Genomic DNA, 22,910 nt, shown 5'->3' with positions numbered 1-22,910 from the left:
CTTTCAGAAATTGTATGCCCCAAGACAATACCTTCATTAACCATAAAGTGGCACTTCTCCCAATTCAAGACAAGGTTAGTTCCTTCACATCTCTGCAAAACTCGATCAAGAGTTGCTCAAGCAATCATCAAAAGAAGTTCCATATACGGAGAAATCTTCCATGAAAACCTCAACAATCTTTTCACAAAAATCAGAGAATATAGCCATCATGCATCTTTGAAAGGTAGCAGGTGCATTACATAAACCAAAAGGCATACTTCTATAAGCATAGGTACCGAAAGGGCAAGTAAAAGTGGTCTTTTCTTGATCCTCTTTTGACACAGGTATTTGAGAGAAACCAGAATAACCATCTAGAAAGCAAAAATGCGTATGTTTGGATAATCTTTCTAGCATTTGATTGATAAAAGGTAAAGGGTAATGATCCTTTTTAGTAGCTTTATTTAATTTGCGGAAATCAATTACCATCCTATAACCTGTAACAATTCTTTGTGGGATCAATTCATCTTTATCATTAGGAACAACAGTAATACCTCCCTTCTTAGGGACACAATGGACAGGACTTACCCACTGACTATCAACAACGGCATAAATTATACCTTCCTCCAGAAGCTTTAGTTTTCTTTTCTTACCACTTCTTTCATCTTAGGATTTAACCGTCGCTGGTGATCAACAACTGGTTTAGCGTCTTTCTCCAATTTTATTTTGTGCTGGCATAAAGTGGGACTAATACCCTTAAGAACATCAAGAGTATATCCAATAGCAGCATGGTGCTTCTTCAAAGTTTTCAATAATTTCTTTTCTTCATGCTCTGAAAGGTTAGCACTAATAATAACAGGATATATCTTCTTCTCATCAAGATAAGCATATTTCAGAGTATCAGGTAACGGTTTGAGCTCAAACACGGGATCACCCTTGGGTGAAGGAGGATCCCCTAGGATTTCAACAGGCAAGTTTGTCGGTGTACAAAAAGAGGGGCACGCTTTTGTACCCCTTTACCTGTGCACGGGCAGTCGGAGCCGCGCCCACGGTCACACCAAGCAGAACAGGGGAGGTGAACCGAGGTAAGAACGAAGCCCAAGATAATCCAAGCGACGCCAAGACCAAGACCACAAAGAGCAGAGGGACGAAGTAGGTTCCCCCGGCAAGACCCTTGCCGGGGCAGCCTCAGCAGCCCCGACAAGACCCTTGCCGGAGCAGCTCGCCCCACACCAACAAAGCAAGCCACCCTTGAGCCCACGGTCCCCAACGCCATCATCCACGTGGGGCCAGGGCTCGGGAAGGCACCTCTGCGGTGGCATGCAGATCTTTGTGAAGACATATTCAAGATCATATGAGGATTAGAAGACGACGATCCTCGGCAAGATCCTTGCCGGGGAAGGCCACCAGACCCCCAGCAAGGTCCTTGCCGGTGACGACAGCGCGCCACGGCAAGCCCCTTGCCGGGCCACCCGGCAAGGCTCTCACCAAGGACGGCCGACGGGGCCACCGCCAGGCCCACGCCAACCAAGCTTCCACCGCCGTTCGCATGCAGCTGCCAGCCCCAACCAGCTGGGCGGGCACCTGCGCGGCAACATGCAGCTCCCAGGCCAACTCATCGAGCGCCTGCGTGGCGGCATGCAGATCTTCGTGAAGGCTCCACCACCACGCCACCTCAACTGCCTGCCTGCCTACATGGCGCCGCACGCATCGCTGGCCAAGGCGCGTGTCGAAGCGAGGAGGAGTGGCGACGGACGGGACGGGGCTCGCCCCCATCCCCGATAAAGCAGAGGGACACCTAAGCTACGCATTAAATGCATCTTGTCCTGTAATACGAGCGATAAGCTCAGGAACTGTGCGCCTTTCCACCTCCTGTGTGCCACTATGGCAGCCCCTTTCGACTATAAAAGGAGGCCCATGGCATACTGGAGAAGGATTCGGCTCTTTCGAACCACGCACTCACCACAGCTAGTTCAAGAGCTCAAGAACTCTCTAAAATACAACCACCAAAGCAGGACTAGGGTTTTACGCATCCTCGTGGCCCGAACCTGGGTAAACGCTCCTTGTGCTGGCTACTGATCCTGCTCTTCTTGCAACCCTGCGCCCCGTCAACCGTAGAAGGGATTCTTGTGATCCCATAGGTGTCGTTTCCCCCGACATCTTTGGCGCGCCAAGTAGGGGGCGCAATTGTGAGAATCTGGTCTAGTAGTTAGCCTAGTAGTTCTTCATCGCCATGGCTCCTAAGAAGAAGACGGCCTCGGCGATCGGCTCGCTAGGAGCCGAACGGCCCGTGCCGGTGCGGACGAGCAGTGGACCGGTCGCAGACAGGACCCGGGCCGCGGTCCGCGAGCACCAGCATTGCCCAGGCAGTCAGAGCCTGCCGAGCGGCGTCGTTTGCGCGCCAGATGACCGGCCGCGCGTCGCCAGATCCAAAGACGGAGCTGGACCCCCCGCAGGCGGCGCGGGGCCCTCTAGGGGTGTCGTTGTGCCACCTCCGGGCGGCGCAGCGACCTCCAAGATGCACACACCGGCGACCACCGCGCGCTCTTCCCATGGTGTGCGCCCCGAGCAGCGTCACCATGTTGATGACCCTGGGCACCGCCGTGGGAAGAGCCCTGTGCGTCATACGCAAGATGAAGTGGTTCAGCACGCCCGCTGAAGCGCTGGCGAAAATGGCACGCAGCCGCTGGGTCGTAACGGAGCTCCTTCTAACGTAATTAGAAGTCGAAGCGCGCCGCAAGCCACACAGCTGTCGCCGCCACCCACGCCAGCGGAAGCTTTGGCGCGCGCGCAGCTGCTCCTCGACTTCCCTCCTGCTGCAGAGAAGCTCGATGAGTCGAGGGCCACCATCCGGAGCCTCATCGCCGTTGCCAACAAAGACGATCTGCGACCGGCGGGGCCCTCGGGTCGGCGCTCCACCGAGCCACCGCATGCTGGCGCTGGGAGGACCGGGGGAGCTGTGACCACGGTGCACTCTCCTCCTCCTCGCCAGCCGCCGCGGGCGTCGGCCCGTCGTGACGATTCTTGTGATAACATCTCCATAGTGCCGTTTGACCCGTGGACCCTCCGCGACCAGCGTCAGGTCCTTCGGGAACGAGCTCATGAGGAGCTCGAACCACCGTCGAGCGCCGGCGCGAAACGCGCCGCCATTCGGACAAGCGGGCGGGACCCGCTATGGACCACCCGGCACAGGGGGCCCCGGCGGCCTACCTTACGAGGTGGGCTGCCCGGCCTTTGCCCGTGAGCTGCGGCAGTTCCAGTGGCCGTCCCACCGCACGTTCAAGCCCGACATCGGCGAGAAGTACACTGGCAAGACCCATCTGTCCGAGTTCCTCAGCATCTACACCATCACGATGCAGGCTGCTGGAGCTCGCGACGACAAGGTGCTTGCCAACTATTTCCCGCTGGCGCTGAAGCCCAATGTGATGTCTTGGTTGATGCACCTGCCGGCGGATTCCATTTCTTCTTGGTCGGATCTGTGCCATGAGTTCGTTGGCGCCTTCACAGGAGGCCACCAAGCTCATGGCCAGGCCAGTGATCTGCATATCATTCCCCAGAAGGAAGGGGAAACCCTGCGCAACTACATCCAGAGATTCAGCTGGGTGCAGTACAACATCCCCGACGTTCATCCCGCCGCTGTGATCAGCGCGTTCCACCAGAGCGTGCGCAACCGCAAGATGCGCGAAGAGCTGGCGATGACCAAAGTTAAGGATGTGGCGGACCTCTATGTTCTGGCCGATAGGTGCGCCCGGGCTGAAGAGGGAAGGAAGTACCCCGGCGAACACGCCGGCGCGGAAAACGACTCTACCGATGAAGACGCCGCTACCCCGACGAAGAAGGGCCGGCATCGCAACAGGAAACGCAAAGGCAAGGCCGTGCTTGCCGTTGAGGGATCTGACGACACCGGTGCCGGCAAGAAGGTCAAGGCAGACGCCCCCGGCAAGGAGATTGCCGGGTGCGCTGCCTGCCGGGCCTTGGCGGCTACCGACAAGCAAGGAAGCTCCGGCAAGCAATACTGCAAGATCCACCGCACCAAGGGCCACGACCTCCAGAACTGCCGACAAGTCGAGCTGCTTGCTGAGAAGCAAAAAGCTGAGTACGAGAGGCGGGACAAAGAGAAGGACCAAGACGGTGCTGAGGGATCCGGCAAGAAGCGTGGCGGCCAAGGAAGCCGCCCCGGCAAGGACAACCAGCAAGAGAGGCCCGCCCGGGGCCGTGACAAGAAACAAGAAGACGATGACCATGACGAGGACGACGAGTCTGGTGAGAAAGGGTTCCAGAAGGCTACGGAGGCCATGTGCATTGATGGCGGCGCCTCGCTGCATACCTCTCACCGCCAGCTCAAGCAGTGGGCCCGTGAGATTACAGCAGCGGAGCCGTCGTTCGACGCTCAGAAGCCGCTGAAGTGGTCCAGCATGCCCCTCATCTTTGACGCCGAGGACCACCCTGACCGCACTACCGCGGTCGGGTGTTTGCCATTGTTCGTCTCACCAACAATACGCAACCTCTGGGTGAACAATATGTTGGTTGATGGCGGGGCCGGCATGAACCTGATCTCGCCTGTCGTGATAAAAAGATTGCAAATCCCTGATGGAGACCTCGAGGAAACGGGCATGTTTCAAGGGGTCAATCCGGGGAGGAGCCAGCCGAAGGGGAAGGTCACACTGCCCGTGACGTTTGGAGGAGAGTTGAACTACAGGACGGAGAGGATCATCTTCGACGTGGCCGAGATCCCCTTGCCCTACAACGGGATCCTCGGCCGCCCGGCACTAGCCAAGTTCATGGCGGCATCACACTACGCCTACAACATGCTAAAGATGCCCGGGCCGTTGCCCATCATCTTCGTCCCCTCCGACAAGAAGGATGCGCTGATCTGCGCCGACCAACTCTACCGGGAAGCAGTTGCAGCAGCTGCCATCAAGGCACCTGCTCCTGCCGCTAAAGGCCCGGGAGGGCAGAAGAAGCCCGGCAAGACCTCTCGCACCCACTCCGACAAGCGCACCTCCTCGGAGTGTTGTGCTACCGTCGAGGACGTGCCAGAGAGCTCTACCGACAAGAGCAAGATATCCAGAGCCGAGCCGCCGCAGACCAAGAAGGTGCCCGTCAGGGAGGATGGCACGGGAGGAGCCTTCACCATAGGCTCCACCCTCGACAGCAAATAGGAAGGCGCGCTCGTCGCCTTCCTGCGGGCGAATGTCGACGTGTTTGCGTGGCAAGCATCCGACATCCCCGGTGTTCCCAGGGAGGTGATTGAGCACCACCTAGCTGTCTGCCCTCACGCGTGGCCCGTCAAGCAGAAGGTCAAGAAGCAGGCTCTGGAGAGGCAGGAGTTCATCATAGAGGAGATCAGGAAGTTGGAAGTGGCAGGTTTGGTGAGAAGAGTGCTCCACCCGACGTGGTTGGCCAATCCGGTAGTGGTGCGCAAGGCGAATGGGAAGTGGAGGCTGTGTATTGATTACACAGACATCAATAAGGCTTGTCCTAAGGACCCCTTCCCGTTGCCGCGCATCGACCAGATTGTTGACTCCATAGCCGGGTGAGATCTGTTATCATTCCTCGACGCCTACTCGGGCTACCACCAGATCTTCATGACAAGAGAGGATGAAGAAAAGACAACATTCATCACCCCATGTGGTACGTATTGCTTTTTACGGATGCCTTTCCGGTTGAAGAGTGCTGGCTCAACGTTTGCAAGAGCAGTCCAAATTGGTTTTGAACATCAGCTCCATAGAAATATGGAGGCATACATGGATGACATAGTGGTCAAAACCAAGGACGGGCCAACTCTTGTGCAAGATCTGGAAGAAACATTTGCCAACCTGTGCAAGATCAACCTCAAGCTGAAACCTGAGAAGTGTGTCTTCGGCGTTCCATCTGGCAAGCTTCTCGGGTTCTTTGTGTCGCAGCGCGGGATCGAGGCAAACCCAGACAAGATCAAGGCTATTGAGCAGATTGAGGCGCCCAAGCGGATCAAGGATGTGCGTCGGCTCACCGGCTGCGTTGCCGCCATGAGCCGATTCATCACCAAGTCCGCCGAGCCCGCCCTTCCCTTCTTCAAAATCTTGAAGAAGGTAGGCCCAATGGAGTGGACCCCAGAAGCCGAGGCAGCATTGCAGGATCTGAAGAAATACCTTTCCTCCACGCCAATACTGGTTGCGCCTAAAACACAAGAGTCGTTGCTGTTGTATCTGGCGGCGACGAATCAAGTGGTCAGCGCCGCGCTGGTGGCGCAGAGGGAGGTCAACGAGGAGGCAGTGACGGCGGCAGAATCAGCGGATGGCAAGCCCAAAATTCCCCCGGCAGGGCTTGGCGCCGGCAAGGCAAGGCCCCCGGCAGAGTCTGATGCCGCCGAGGCAGTGCCCGCGAAGTAAAGTGAGGTGGTGCAGAAGAAGAAGATGATGCAGCACCCGGTTTACTTTGTCAGCTCCCTCTTGCAGGGAGCTAGGTCGAGGTACTCCGGTGTGCAAAAATTTCTCTTCGGCCTCCTTATGGCCTCGAGGAAGCTGCGTCATTACTTCCAAGCCCACGAGATCACTGTCGTCACCCGGCTCCCATTGCAACGGATACTGCATAACCCAGATGCGACTGGAAGGACTGTGGAATGGGCCTTGGAGGTCAAGCTTTGGTTTAAAGTTTGAAAGTACCTCGACAATTCAGAGTAGAGTCTTGGCGGAGTTCATTGCAGAATGGACCTCGACGCCTGACGAAGAAATCCAGGAGACCACTCTCCCCGGCAAGAAAGCAGACCGCGACTGGATCATGTAGTTTGATGGGGCTTTCTCGCTGTAAGGCGCTGGTGCTGGTGTGCTGCTCGTCGCACCCACCGGAGAGCACCTCAAGTACGTGATCCAGATGCACTTCCCCAGGGAGATGTCCACCAACAACACTGCTGAGTACGAGGGATTGCTTGCCGGTCTCAGGATCGCGGCAGACCTTGGGTTAAGAAGCTCATCGTCAGGAGTGACTTGCAGCTCGTTGTCAGACAGGTCAACACGGATTATCAGAGCCCATTGATGGAGGCTTACGTAGATGAGGTGAGGAAGCTAGAGGAACGCTTTGACGGTATCCACGCGGAGCACGTCCCCCGAGCGGAGAACGACATCGCTGATTACCTGTCAAAGCATGCCGCATTCAAGCTACCTGTGGAACCAGGTACCTTTTTGCTTCGGTTAACTCAACCATCCGTCGAACCATCAGCGGGGCAGAACAAGCGGAAGAAGTCAGGTCCCGGCAAGTACTTTCCTCCCTATTCCCCTGGGGCTGCAGGCAAGGGTGCTGCCGCGGACGCTGAGCCTGCCCAAGAGCAACTGGCTCCGGCAGGGCATCAAGCCCTGGGCGTAGAGACAGCCACTCCCATGGTGGAAGAAATGCCTTTGGTCCTTGCCGTCGAGCCCCAGGCTCCGGCATGGGCGCAGCATACCGTCCAATTCCTCCAAACAGGGGAGCTTCTTAAGGAGCAGGAAGAAGCAGAAAAAGTAGCCCGTTGGTCCGCCCTGTACCAGTTCGTCGATGATGTCCTGTACAACAGAAGGGCAAACGGTGTGAAATTGAAGTGCATCCCTCGGGAGGAAGGACTGGAGCTGTTGGCGGAGATACATGGAGGCATATGTGGCTCCCACATAGGGTCGAGGGCCCTTGCCAGGAAGGCGTTCCGGCAAGGTTTCTTCTGGCCCACCGCCCTCCAGGATGCGGCGGCACTAGTAACCAAGTATGAAGCGTGTCAGTTCCATTCAAAGAAGCTTCATCAACCAGCTCAAGCCCTTCAAACAATCCCTCTATCCTAGCCATTCTCGGTCTGGGGGCTCGATATACTGGGCCCTTTCCCCCGCGCTGTCGGGGGCTTTGAGTACTTGTACGTTGCGATCGACAAGTTCACAAAGTGGCCGGAGGTGGAAGCAGTGAGAAAGGTGACTGCTCAATCAGCTGTCAAGTTTTTCAAGGGACTGGTCTGCCATTTTGGTGTGCCAAACAGAGTCATCACCGATAACGGCACGCAGTTCACGAGCCACACCTTCATGCAATACATTCAAGACCTCGGCAGCAAGGTCTGTTTTGCTTCCGTGGCACACCCACGGAGCAACGGCCAAGCGGAGAGGGCAAATGCTGAAGTGTTGCGAGGCCTAAGGACAAAGACTTTTGACAAGCTGCGCAAGAGCGGAAGGCGCTGGATTGATGAATTGTCGGCGGTTCTTTGGTCGATCAGGACGACGCCAAATCGAGCCACCAGCCAGACACCTTTTGCCCTGGTATACGGGGCGGAAGCAGTTCTCCCCATGGAACTCATATACGGGTCACCTCGAGTGCTCGCTTATGATGAGCTTGAACAAGAGCAGTTGCGCCATGATGACGCAACGCTCCTTGAGGAAGATCGTCTTCGGGCGGCTGTGAGAGCTGCGCGCTACCAGCAAGCCTTGCGCCGCTACCATAGCCGCAAGGTTCATGCCCGAAGCTTTGAGGAAGGTGACCTTGTTCTTCGGCACGTTCAGTAGGCCAAGAATTCCAACAAGTTGACGCCAAAGTGGGAAGGCCCTTATCGGGTAATACGAGTCACCAGGCCCGGCGCAGTCCGCCTGGAGACCGAAGATGCTGTCCCAGTGAGCAACTCCTGGAACATCGAGCATCTTCGCAAGTTTTACCAGTAAGGCGCGGCTTGCTGGGCCTCCCGGCAAACCAACTTTTGTACAAGCTTTGCCGACAAGGAATGCAACCCTTTGTACAAAGCCAGGCGCAGACCCTGAGCATAAATAAATGAAGCGCTGGCGCCCTAAGTTATAGCATGCATGCTAGGTCGAGTCTCTTCCTTGGTTAGGGTTGATAGTGCTTAGCGGCGACTAACCCCTAGCCTAGAGGTCGAGTGCGCGTCTATCTGTTTCTTTTATGTCCTCCTTTGGTTCGCAGGGCACATGAGCACTTCTGCTGAGCTACTTGGAAGAAGGGAAGCGGACCGGCATCTCGACCCGGGCAAACCAGAGTTGCCGGGGGCTGCAAGCACAAGGATCCAACCGCGGCAAGACAAGGTTGCCGGGGGCTGCAGATCCAAATAAGCCTTTCATCCTCTATCATGCATTTCAGAATGGAACTGGGATATGTGAAACCTCATTCTGTTTCTAGGCCACCGTGCTCCCCTTTTCTATACCCAAGGATTATCTCCTGGGCCCGGATTTGGTCATAGCCGTGGTGGCAAGGAAGTAGAACGAGGAGCCTAAGCCCGCTTCATCCCTGCCTCCGCCAAGGGCGCGAGAATGGTCGAGCGAAGTAGGGGGACGGCAAGGCCTGTTGCCGGGTGAAAACATTTATCTTAAATTATAACAAGGATTCGCTCCTTGTCGCGGGGTCTGCCCACGAACGAAAAAACCGGCAAACATCCCTTTTTCATTAAAAATATCCCACACAGGTATAGTCCGTACGGAATGAAAAACATGGACAAAGGGGATTACAGGCATTAAATTTAACAAGGCCCGAAGGCTTACAGATTAAAAAAGAGATAAAGTGCCCCTGATCCCTTTCTTGTCCCTATCCTCAGGAGGCAGGTCAAGAAGGCGAGAGGACAAAAGGGGCGCCTAGGCGAGCTACGAGCAGCAGAAAGCACCAAGAGAACACCTCGGTGGCCGCCCACGGGTAGGCCGGTGATGAGGGTGCCGGGAAAGGAGCTGGAAGACGAGGCGGCAGGACCGGCAGTACGCGACGAAGGCGTCGGTGCCCTCGTACTCTGAGTTGACGGCCTTGCCGCCCGCCCTCTTCCTCTTCCGCAGCCTCCCGACGCCAGCTGCCCAAGGAGACGGCCCCGAGAAGTTCAAGGAGCTGGCCCCACCCCCAGCAAAACCCTGCCGGAGGAGCGCCCAGGTGCAGATGCTGCTGCTGCCGCACCCGCCCAGGCGCGGGGCGTCCAACGCCTAGTCGGACTCATCCCCGTCATCTACCCCACTGTCCTCCTCATCACTTTCGCTCGAGGAAGAGCTTCCATCGTCGGAATCTCCATCGGAGGACCTCTCCACGCAGCACTTCAGGCGAGTCCCGAAGTCTCCGAAGACCTTGACAGAGAGCAGGCCGTCCTCCATTAATTTGAAGTAGAGGACGAGCCCCGCCGTCAGGCTATGGATGCGAGTGAACGTCTTCCACCCACGGCGGAGGTACATGACCCGAGGAGCCGGGAAGTCGACGTCGACCCGCGTACCCCCATTCCCACAATCCCTCATGTGCAATCTGAGGGATTGGGGCCGGTCACGCTCCATCTCCCGAGCGAACGGGGCGGGAAGACGGACACAGCAACGCGGAGGCCGGCGCAGCCTAACGAAGAACTCACGGGGCTGGTCTCCAACATGGCCTTCCATCGGGAAAGGCACCATTGGCGGGGGTGAAGCCGGTGCGCCGCCCCGTCCTCCTCTTCCCCGAGCACTACGACCTCTGCCCCGGCCTCGCCCACGGCCGCGCCCCCTCCCCCTTCCCCTCGCGGCCGGTTCCAGCACCACGGGCTCAGGAGGAGGAGGGACGCGCTGTCGGGCGGCGACCCTCGCCGCCACCGTCGAGGGACCCGGATTCCCTTTCTCCATGGCGAGTGAAAGGAAGAAGCACAAGCAAGAGGAGATAGATGACAGAAGAGTGCGGGACGCCATCCCCCCTTCCCCTCTTTATAAAGGGGTGGGGTCGGGGCTCGGCCGCCCCGCTTGGCCAATCCAGCCACCGGAGGTGCAGGGAATCAGGACCGACCTGCTGCCCCAACCAGCGACGGCCCGGTTTCCCGCCTCCACCGCTTGCCACCCCAGGCGCATGAAGGACGCGTGGGGGATGTGCAGAACTGAGGAGACGGGTGAAGCGACCTCTCCCCACCCCGTGGTCATGGGGAGTGGACGCCTTGAAGACCGCGACCCGGCCCCGTTCAGTAAATGAGCCGCGCCTCCACACCTCCCTCTTTTTACGGGGAAGGCACGAGCCGCCTCTTTACTGCGATATGACGCATGCGTGTGGAAACCGCCCCACGCATGCCGCCCACATCACGCACACCCCTCCACGCCGCGCCGCGCGCGCGGGTCGTGGGAAGCGCAGCGTGCAAAAAGTCTTACCACGGTAAAAACCGCCCCGCCTGCCCGCGCACTATTTTGGGCCTCGCCCAACAACGTGTCGTGCTTATGTGTGGCCCAGGACCTGGGCTCCTGTCGGTGTACAAAAAGAGGGGCACGCTTTTGTACCCCTTTACCTGTGCACGGGCAGTCGGAGCCGCGCCCACGGTCACACCAAGCAGAACAGGGGAGGTGAGCCGAGGTAAGACCGAAGCCCAAGATAATCCAAGCGGCGCCAAGACCAAGACCACAAAGAGCAGAGGGACGAAGCAGGTTCCCCAGGCAAGACCCTTGCCGGGGCAGCCTCTGCAGCCCCGGCAAGACCCTTGCCGGAGCAGCTCCCCCCACACCAACAGAGCAAGCCACCCTTGAGCCCACGGTCCCCAACGCCATCATCCAAGTGGGGCTAGGGCTCGGGAAGGCACCTCTGCGGTGGCATGCAGATCTTTGTGAAGACATATTGAAGATCAGATGAGGATTAGAAGACGACGATGCTCAGCAATATCCTTGCCGAGGAAGGCCACCAGACCCCCGGCAAGGTCCTTGCCGGGGACAACAACACGCCACGGCAAGACCCTTGCCGGGCCACCCGGCAAGACCCTTGTCGGGCCACCCGGCAAGGCCCTCACCAAGGACGGCCGACGGGGCCACCGCCAGGTCCACGCCAACCAAGCTTCCACCGCCGTTCGCATGCAGCTGCTAGCCCCAACCAGCTGGGCGGGCACCTGCGTGGCAACATGCAGCTCCCAGGCCAACTCATCGAGCGCCTGCGTGGCGGCATGCAGATCTTCGTGAAGGCTCCACCACCACGCCACCTCAACTGCCTGCCTGCCTACATGGCGCCGCACGCATCGCTGGCCAAGGCGCGTGTCGAAGCGAGGAGGAGTGGCGACGGACGGACGGGGCTCGCCCCCATCCCCGATAAAGCAGAGGGACACCTAAGCTACGCATTAAATGCATCTTGTCCTGTAATACGAGCGATAAGCTCAGGAACTGTGCGCCTTTCCACCTCCTGTGTGCCACTATGGCAGCCCCTTTCGACTATAAAAGGAGGCCCATGGCATACTGGAGAAGGATTCGGCTCTTTCGAACCACGCACTCACCACAGCTAGTTCAAGAGCTCAAGAACTCTCTAAAATACAACCACCAAAGCAGGACTAGGGTTTTACGCATCCTCGTGGCCCGAACCTGGGTAAACGCTCCTTGTGCTGGCTACTGATCCTGCTCTTCTTGCAACCCTGCGCCCCGGCAACCGTAGTAGGGAATCTTGTGATCCCATAGGTGTCGTTTCCCCCGAAAAAGTTGTGTTTTAAAATAGGTCCCTGTTTAAAGAACACCTCATCTATTTCTCTTCTTTCATTCATAAACATATCATTTTCATGGTCTAGCAAATATTGTTCTAAAGGATTGTTAGGAGGCACGGCAATAGAAGCAAGACCAATAATTTCATCTTTACTAGGCAATTCCTCATCACTTCGTTGTCTACGAAATTTAGCAAAATTAAACTCATGAGACATATCACCCAAACCAATAGTAACAACATCCTTTTCGCAGTCTATCCTAGCATTAAGAGTATTCAAGAAGGGTCTGCCAAATATGATGGGACAGAAGTCATCTTGTGGGGAACCAAGAACAAGAAAATCAGCAGGATATTTAACTTTCCCACACAATACTTCAACATCTCTAACAATCCCAACTGGTGAAATAGTATCTCTATTGGCAAGCTTAATTGTAACATCAATTTCCTCTAACTCAGCAGGTGCAATATCATGCATAATTTCTTCGAAAAAGGAATGAGGTATTGCATTTGCACTAGCACCCATATCACATAAGCCATGATAGCAATGATCTCCTATTTTAACAGAAATAACAGGCATGCCTACAACAGGTCTATGTTTATTTTTAGTATCAGGTCTAGCAATTCTAGCAGCTTCATTACAAAAGTAAATAACATGCCCATCAATATTATCATCCAAGAGATCTTTAACCATAGCAATACTAGGTTCAACTTTAATTTGCTCAGGGGGTTTGGGTGTCTTAATATTACTTTTGTTGACCACTGTTGAAGCTTTAGGATGATCCTTTATTATAAAAGGGAAAGGTGGTTTCTCAATATAAGCAGTAGGAACAATAGGATCATTATAAGTGATAGTCTTTTCTTCAACTTTAATAGGTGCACCTACGTTTACTTCAATGGGAGGATTATATTTAAACCACTTCTCCTTAGGGAGATCAACATGAGTAGCAAAGGATTCACAGAAAGAAGCTACTATCTCAGAGTCAAGTCCATATTTAGTGCTAAATTCACGAAAAACATCGGTATCCATAAAAGATTTAACACAATCAAACTTAGGTGTTATACCTGACTCCTTACCTTCGTCGAGATCCCAATCTTCAGAGTTGCGTTTAATTCTTTCCAATAAATCCCATTTGAATTAAATAGTCTTCATCATAAAAGAGCCAGTACAAGAAGTATCGAGCATGGAGCGATTATTGAGAGAAAGCCGAGCATAAATTTTTTGAATAAACATTTCTCTTGAGAGCTCATGATTGGGGCATGAATATAACATTGACTTAAGCCTCCCCCAAGCTTGAGCGATAATTTCTCCTTCGTGAGGCCAAAAATTATATATATGATTACGATCACGATGAACAAGATGCATAGGATAAAACTTCTGATGAAATTCCAATTTCAATCGGTTGTAGTTCCATGATCCCATATCATCACATAGCCTAAACCATGTCAATGCCTCTCCCTTAAAAGATAAAGGGAAGACCTTCTTCTTGATAACATCCTCAGGCATACCTGCAAGCTTAAATAATGCACAAACTTCATCCATATAGATTAGGTGCAAGTCGGGATGTAATGTTCCATCACCTGTTAAAGGATTAGCTAGCAGTTTCTCTATCATACCCGAAGGAATTTCAAAGTAAACATTTTCAGTAGGTTCAGTAGGTTGAGGAGAAACTCTTTTCTCTATTGGTCAGGGTGAAGATACCCTGAACAAGCCCCTCAAAGGATTATGTTCCATAGTAACAAGTGACAGTAAATTTCAGCACACTATATAAATTTTTCCTTACCAAATTCCACCTACCAAAGGCGCTTCACTCCCCGGCAACGGTGCCAGAAAAGAGTCTTGATGACCCAGAAGTATAGGGGATCTATCGTAGTCCTTTTGATAAGTAAGAGTGTCGAACCCAACGAGGAGCAGAAGGAAATGATAAGCGGTTTTCAGCAAGGTATTCTCTGCAAGCACTGAAATTATTGGTAATAGATAGTTTTGTGATAAGGTAATTTGTAACGGGTAACAAGTAATGAAAGTAAACAGGGTGCAGCAAGATGGCCCAATCCTTTTTGTGGCAAAGGACAAGCCTGAACAAACTCTTATATAGAGAAAAGCGCTCCCGAGGGCACATGGGAATTATCGTCAAGCTAGTTTTCATCACGTTCATGTGATTCACGTTCGTTACTCTGATAATTTGGTATGTGAGTGGACCGGTGCTTGGGTGCTGCCCTTCCTTGGACAAGCATCCCACTTATGATTAACCCCTATTGCAAGCATCCTCAACTACGAAAGAAGTATTAAGGTAAACCTAACCATAGCATGAAACATATAGATCCAAATCAGCCCCTTACGAAGCAAGACAGAAACTAGGGTTTAAGCTTCTGTCACTCTAGCAACCCGCCATCTACTTATTAGTTCCCAATGCCTTCCTCTAGGCCCAAACAATGGTGAAGTGTCATGTAGTTGACGTTCACATAACACCACTAGAGGAAAGACAACATACATCTCTTCAAAATATCGAACGAATACCAAATTCACATGACTACTTATAGCAAGACTTCTCCCATGTCCTCAGGAACATACGTAACTACTCACAAATCATATTCATGTTCATAATCAGAGGGGTATTAATATGCATAAAGGATCTGAACATATGATCTTCAACCAAATAAACCAACTAGCATCAACTACAAGGAGTAATCAACACTACTAGCAACCCACAGGTACCAATCTGAGGTTTTGGGACAAAGATTGGATACAAGAGATGAACTAGGGTTTTAGAGAAGACGGTGCTGGTGAAGATCTTGATGGAGATTGACCCCCTCCTGATGAGAGGATCGTTGATGATGACGATGGCGATGATTTACCCCTCCCGGAGGGAAGTTTCCCCGGCAGAACAGCTATGCCGGAGCCCTAGATTGGTCCCGCCAAGGTTCCGCCTCGTGGCAGCGGAGTTTCTTCCCGAAAGCTTGCCTATGTTTTTTTCTAGGGTAAAAGACTTCATATAGCAGAAGATGGACACCAGAGGCCTGCCAGGGGGCCCACGAGGCAGGGGGCGCGCCCAGGGGGTAGGGCGTGCCCCCACCCTCGTGGATGGTGGGTGGCCCCCGTCTGGTACTTTCTTCGCTCAGTATTTTTTATTAATTCCAAAAATAACTTCCGTGGAGTTTCAGGACTTTTGGAGTTGTGCAGAATAGGTCTCTAATATTTGCTCCTTTTCCAGCCCAGAATTCCTGCTACCCGCATTCTCCCTCTTCATGTAAACCTTGTAAAATAAGAGAGAATAGGCATAAGTATTGTGACATAATGTATAATAACAGCCCATAATGCAATAAATATTGATATAAAAGCATGATGCAAAATGGACGTATCAATCCACAACTACGAGAAAAGTATTAAGAATAAATTCTAACCATAGCATTAAACTTTTGGATCCAATCGGTCCCTTACGGAATAGCGCATAAACTGGGGTTTAAGCTTCTGCCACTCTCGCAACCCATCATCTAATTGCTACTCCACAATGCATTCCCTTAGGCCCAAATATGGTGAGGTGGCATGTAGTCGACATTCACATCACACCACTAAGGGAATCACAACATACATACTATCAAAATATTGAACACATATCAAGTTCACATGGTTACTTGCAACATGATTTGTCCCTTGACCTCAAGAAAAAAATTAACTACTCACAAATGATAAACATGCTCATGGTCAGCAGAGTGTTAAATAGCATATTGGATCTGAACATATAATCTTCCACCAAATAAACCATATAGTAATCAACTACAAGATGTAATCAACACTACTAGTCACCCACAAGCACCAATCTATAGTTCCGTTAACAAGACTGAACACAAGAGATGAACTAGGGTTTGTGATGAGATGGTGTTGTTGAAGATGTTGATGGAGATTGCCCTCCGCAAGATGGGAGAGTTGTTGGTGATGATGATGACGATGATTTCTCCCTCTGGGAGGGAAGTTCCCCCGGCAGAATCAGTTCACCGGAGGGCAAAAGTGCTCCTGCCCAAGTTCCTCCTCGAGGCGGCGGCGCTCCGTCCCGAAAGTCCTCTCCGTATTTTTTCTAGGTCAAAATGACCTATATAAGAGAAGATGGGCACCAGAGGTGGGCCTGGGTGAGCACAACCCACCAGGGCGCGCCCAGGTAGGTTGTGCCCACCTAGTGGGCCCCCTCTGGTAGTTATTTGCTCCAGTAATTCTCAAATATTCCATAAAAATCCTCATTGAATTTTCTGCTCATTTGGAGTTGTGCAGAATAGGTAGCCTGACGTAGCTTTTCAGGTCCAGATTTCCAGCTGCCGAAATTCTCCCTCTTTGTGTATACCTTGCATATTATGAGAGAAGAGGCATTAGAATTACTCCAAAAAGCATTATTATGGATAAAAACATTACAAATAACATTAAGAAAACATGATGCAAAATGGACGTATCAACTACCCCAAGCTTAGACCTCGCTTGTCCTCAAGCGAAAACCGAAATCGAAAAACATGTCCACATGCTTTGAGAGAGAGGTGTCAATAAAAACAAAATACGGGCATAGAAGCATTATGTTGATTATTATAACAACAACAAAATTAAACATAATACTTTTATCATAGAACTTTTATCATATACTTCTCATGAATAAGTAACAATTCATCACACAATTGAAGTATCAAGCGAAAACTCTATTAAGAACCAACAAACTATGTTCTCAGTCAACTTTGCAACTACAATTCATCATCTTTTCAGGAAGGGCCACGTATCGGAGCCTTTAGGCAAGTCCACATACTCAGCCATCATATAGTCTTCTATGATTGCTAACAACCATCATACGGCGCACACATGAGCAAAACGTTTCAACCGGACACATAGAAAGATAGGGTCTTATAGTTTCGCCTCCCAACGTACTCACCTCGAGGGTGATGTCAACAATAATAACTCATGCTATCTATATTCAGATGGACATATGTGCCTAGATTTTTCCTCACCACATGATGCTTGCCAAAGGAGAAAAATAAAAAGGAATATAAGGAAAACTTTGACTCTTTGCATAAAAGTAAATACATAAAAGTAAAAGATAGGCCCTTCGCAGAGGGAAGCAGAGGTTGCCATGCGCTTATTTGTTTGTATGCTCAACCCCTTAGTGCAAAAGAACGTCACGTTACATTGCCCCTTATGATTGCGACCTTTATTATGCAGTCTGTCGCTTTTATTCTTCACCATCACAAGTTCATGCAACGCTCAATTTTCCCTTACACTAAATGATCTCACACATTTAGAAGCAATTTTTATTTCCTTTTTGAAACGATGACAACTTACTTGAGGGATATTGCTCAATCCCTAGGTAGGTATGGTGGACAATTGAAAATAAGATTTGGGTTTAAGGGTTTTGGATGCACAAGTAGTATCTCTACTTAGTGCGGAATTTTTGGCTAGCAAAGATAGCGGGCAAGCACCACATGTTGAAGGATCTATGACAATATGACTTCTATGTGAATATAAACAAACATAAACCATTAAGTTGTCTTCCTTGTCCAACGTCAACAATTTTGGCATATAATATTTTGATGAGGACTCACAATCACAAAAGATTTCTAGGATGGTATATTTGTATGTGAATCTTCCCTTCCCTTACTAATTCTTTCATGAGTTGCATCATTGACTAATGCTATGTTTGTCAATCTCTAATAAAATATTCTACTTATACTTTTGCTTATGTGGTGTCATCACCTACCATAGGATTAGTATATGATCTTTTCATTATTTCTTTTTTTATTTCCTTTCTCTTTTTCTTTCTTATTTCTTTTCTTGAATTGCAACATGAAAGTAAAGAAAGCAAAAACTCAAACTAAACTTTATTATATAACTTGCACACGATTACAAGGATAGATCACCAAGCAAACTCTCTCGGAAGAAAGGATCGAACTAACTTTTATTCATCTAATGCAAAAAGATCGAACTAAAATAAGTAAAAGCAAAAAGATAGTGGGATGATACGATACCGGGGCACCTCCCCCAAGCTTGGCGGAAGCCACGACGAATGCCCACACCCGATACTCAATTCTCCTTTGGTGGTGAAGAAGATGATGGTGGTGATGAAGTAGTGCTCTCCAATATAAACATGAGTAGATCCTTCAAACCTTGAATCACCCGAAGGGCTTGATGAATTAATTCACTATTCTTCTTCACCTTAGCCATTATGTTTTTATTCCCCAGGCCCCGTGGTTTTGTTCCTGCACTGTTTTCTCTTGGCCGAGACATGTCCCAGTTGGACGGTATGTGCCTACGAGGAGTGTTCTCAAACCCACAATTGTGAATCAAATTGCGACAATTATTACGATGTAACTTGTGTAAGGGCCTCCTCGGTGGGAGCTCTTCTTGCTCCTCTAGGCTCGCTTGATTGTTCGATGATCCCATGGCTTGATGAGGATTAGGGTGAGTAGAGATTCCAGCTAATGTACCCCTCTCGGGGGACGGAGAGTGAGTCCCAAAGGGACTTTCCTCTTCTTCCTCCATAGTGACCTCTTCAGCTTCATCCCTCCTTAGATCTTCCTGAACTAACCTTATGTCTCCTCCATTGTTGAAGGGTGAGGAAGACATGACGTTGGTCTAGTTGAATCTGTCAGGAAACACCAAGGCAAAGAAAACAGAGGATTTCTCCATGATACGGTGGTTAACAGGTTCTGGAAGTATATATAGATTTTTTATCTTGGAGGACAAGCATACGGAAGAAAAGCGGAGTCCGGAAGGCCGGTGTCCCAGGTGGGCACAACCCACCTGGGCGCGCCAGGCGCCCTGGTGTCTTGTGCCCACCAGGGTACGCTTCCTGAAAGTTTCTTTATTTCCTAAATTTTTAAATATTCCAAAACTGATAAAAAATATTTTTGTGGATTTTTTGGAGTCCGTTTACTTACCGTATCATGTACCTCCTTATTTTCATGTTTCTGGAGTGTTCCGAAGGACTCTTTTATGTGTTCTTCCGGTGTCAAAGTTTGGATAATATTACTTTCAACAATAATGGGCGTACCTGAGATATAATGTTTTATTCATTGCCCATTGACAACCTTCGGGTTAGTACCTTCAGAATTATTTATTTTGATGACTCCAGACCGATAAACCTCCTCGATGACATATGGGCCTTCCCATTTTGAGAGGAGTTTTCCTGCAAATAATCTGAAACGAGAGTTGTACAAAAGAACATATTCTCTGACTTAAAACTCACGCTTTTGGATTCTTTTGTCATGCCATCTTTTAACTTTTTCTTTGAATAATTTTGCATTTTCATAAGCTTGGGATCTCCATCCATCTAATGAGCTAATATCAAATAACCTCTTTTCACCGGCAAGTTTGAAATCATAATTGAGTTCTTTGATTGTCCAATATGCTTTATGTTCTAACTAAAGAGGCAAATGACAAGCTTTTCCATAAACCATTTTATAAGGAGACATACCCATAGGATTTTTATATGTTGTTCTATAAGCCCAAAGTGCATCATCTAATTTCTTAGACCAATTCTTCCTAGACCTATTGACAGTCTTTTGCAAAATTAATTTTATTTCTCTATTGCTAAGTTCAACTTGACCACTAGACTGAGGATGATAAGGTGATGCAATTATATGGTTAACATCATACTTGGCAAGCATTTTACGGAAAGCACCATGAATAAAGTGTGAACCACCATCAGTCATTAAATATCTAGGGACTCCAAACCTTGGGAAAATAACTTCCTTAAGCATTTTAATAGAAGTGTTGGGATCATCACTACTGGTTGGAATAGCTTCTACCCATTTATTAACATAATCAACAACAACCAAAATATGTGTACACCCATTAGAGGAAGGAAAAGGTGCCATATAATCAAATCCCCAAACATCAAATGGTTCAGCGGTGAGTGAATAATTCATAGGCATTTCTTGACGCTTACCGATATTACCTATCCTTTGACATTCATCACAAGATAAGACAAACTTACGGGCATCCTTGACGAGAGTAGGCCAATAAAATCCAGACTACAGTACCTTGTGAGCAGTTCTATCTCTAGCATGATGCCCTCCATAAGCTTCGGAGTGACATTTCCATAGGATTTGTCCCTGTTCATGCTCATGTACACAATGTCTAATAATACCATCTACTCCTTCTTTATAAAGATGTGGGTATCCCAAAGGTAGTGTCTTAAATCATAGAAGAATTTTTTCTTTTGTTGGTATGTAAAGCTAGGTGGTAAACATTTAGCAACAATGTAATTAGCATAATCAGCATACCAAGGAGTACTGTGAGCAACATTTATTATAGCTAACTGCTCATCAGGAAAACTATCATCAATAGGTAGTGGGTCATCAAGCACATTTTCAAGCCTAGATAAATTATCAGCTACTGGGTTCTCAGCTCCTTTTCTATCAATGATATGTAAATCAAATTCTTGTAATAGGAGAACCCATCGAATAAGTCTAGGTTTAGCATCTTTCTTTTCCATAAGATATTTAATAGCAGCATGGTCTGTGTGAACAGTTACTTTGGAATCAACAATATAAGGTCTAAATTTATCACAAGCAAACACAACTGCTAAGAATTCTTTTTCAGGAGTAGCATAATTTCATTGAGCAATCTCTAGAGTTTTACTAGCATAATGAATTACATTAAGTTTCTTATCAACTCTTTGTCCTAGAACAGCACCAACAGCATAATCACTAGCATCACACATAATTTCAAAAGGCAAGTTCCAATCAGGTGGTTGAACAATAGGTTCAGAAATTAAGGCTTTCTTGAGTGTTTCAAAGGATTCTAGACAATCATCATCAAAAACAAAAGGAATATCCTTTTGCAAGAGACTAGTAAGAGGCCTAGAAATTTTTGAAAAGTCTTTGATAAATCTCCTATAGAAACCAGCATGACCTAAGAAACTACGAATACCTTTTATATCTTTAGGACATGGCATTTTCTCAATTGCATCAACCTTAGCTTGGTCCACTTCAATACCTCTTTCAGAAATTTTATGACCCAAGACAATGCCTTCATTAACCATAAAGTGGCACTTCTCCCAATTCAAGACAAGATTTGTTTGTTCACATCTTGGCAAAACTCGATCAAGATGCTTAAACAATCATCAAAAGACTTCCCATAAACAGAAAAGTCATCCACGAAAACCTCAACAATCTTTTCACAAAAGTCAGAGAATATAGCAGTCATACATCCTTGAAAGGTAGCAGATGCATTACATAAACCAAAAGGCATACGTCTATAAGCATAGGTTCCAAAGGGACAAGTAAAAGTGATCTTTTCTTGATCAGGTTACGAAACAGGTATTTGTGAAAAACCAGAATATCCATCAAGGAAGCAAAAAAGTGTGTGCTTAGATAATCTTTCAAGCATTTGATCAACAGAAGGTAGAGGGTAATGATCTTTTCTAGTTGCTTTGTTTAATTTTCTAAAATCAATTACATTCTATAGCATGTGACAATTCTTTGTGGAATAAGTTCATTCTTATCATTCGGAACAACAGTAATACCTCCTTTCTTAGGGACACAATGAACAGGACTTACCCAACTACTATCAGCTATAGGCTAGATTATACCTACTTCCAGAAGTTTTAATATTTCCGTTCTTATCACTTTTTTCATCTTCGGGTCTAACCGACGTTGGTGATCAACAACGGGTTTAGCATCGGGCTCCATATTAATTTTGTGCTGACATAGAGTGGGACTAATGCCCTTTAAATCATCAAGAGTATATCCAATAGCAGCTCGGTGCTTCCTTAGAACTTTCAATAATCTGTCTTCTTCATGTTCTGAAAGGTTAGCACTGATAATAACAGGATATATCTTCTTTTCATCAAGATAAGCATATTTCAAAGTGTCTTGCAATTGTTTTAATTCAAACACAGGATCACCCTTAGGTGGAGGAGGACCTCCTAGAGTCTCAATAGGCAAATTGTGTTTAAGCAGAGGACGTTGTTGTCGCGACCGGAATTTCAGGATATTAATTTTCCAGAAAATGGCTCTTGTGCTCACCAGCCCCAGGATTACTGTTAGCTGATGAGGCACCAACTTGATACAAAAATTCCAAGAAAAGTACAAAATATGTAGTACAAGACCATTGTGGCCTATGAGTACAACACTTGGTTTCTAGTGGTTGATGGCGGAAGCGGTTTGTGGTTCATCTGCGTCTATGGGACTCCATTTCCCGCAGGAACAGCTGACCAGGATAACTCCTATCTTCGCGAGGTTGCTATCATCATTGCGTAGGTTCCGGGGCTGTCATCGCAACGCTCCTCTCCATGCGAGAAATCTGGCCAAGACAATAGCCAGGGACAAGCCAGTGAGTACTTTTGAATGTACTCGCAAACATTATGAACACGAGTATAATATATCAAGGGGTAATCATGCTCCGGAATATTCTATGACCATAGCATCAGTCACGAAATAAACAAAACCCATGATGCACGCAAGCAGATTATTTATATAAAGCATGAGTATGCAATATGGAAGTAGAAATAGAGTGCACCGATCGGGTGTCTGAAGCGACAACTCGAAAGGATAATAACATAAATCATGCCTCAGTCGGGCGTCTGAGCGACACCACATAAAGGGCT

Source organism: Aegilops tauschii, chromosome 7 (assembly GCF_002575655.3).
Source record: "Aegilops tauschii subsp. strangulata cultivar AL8/78 chromosome 7, Aet v6.0, whole genome shotgun sequence".
In the NCBI taxonomy this organism is placed as follows: domain Eukaryota; kingdom Viridiplantae; phylum Streptophyta; class Magnoliopsida; order Poales; family Poaceae; genus Aegilops; species Aegilops tauschii.
Note: the sequence above shows the minus strand (reverse complement) of the source record.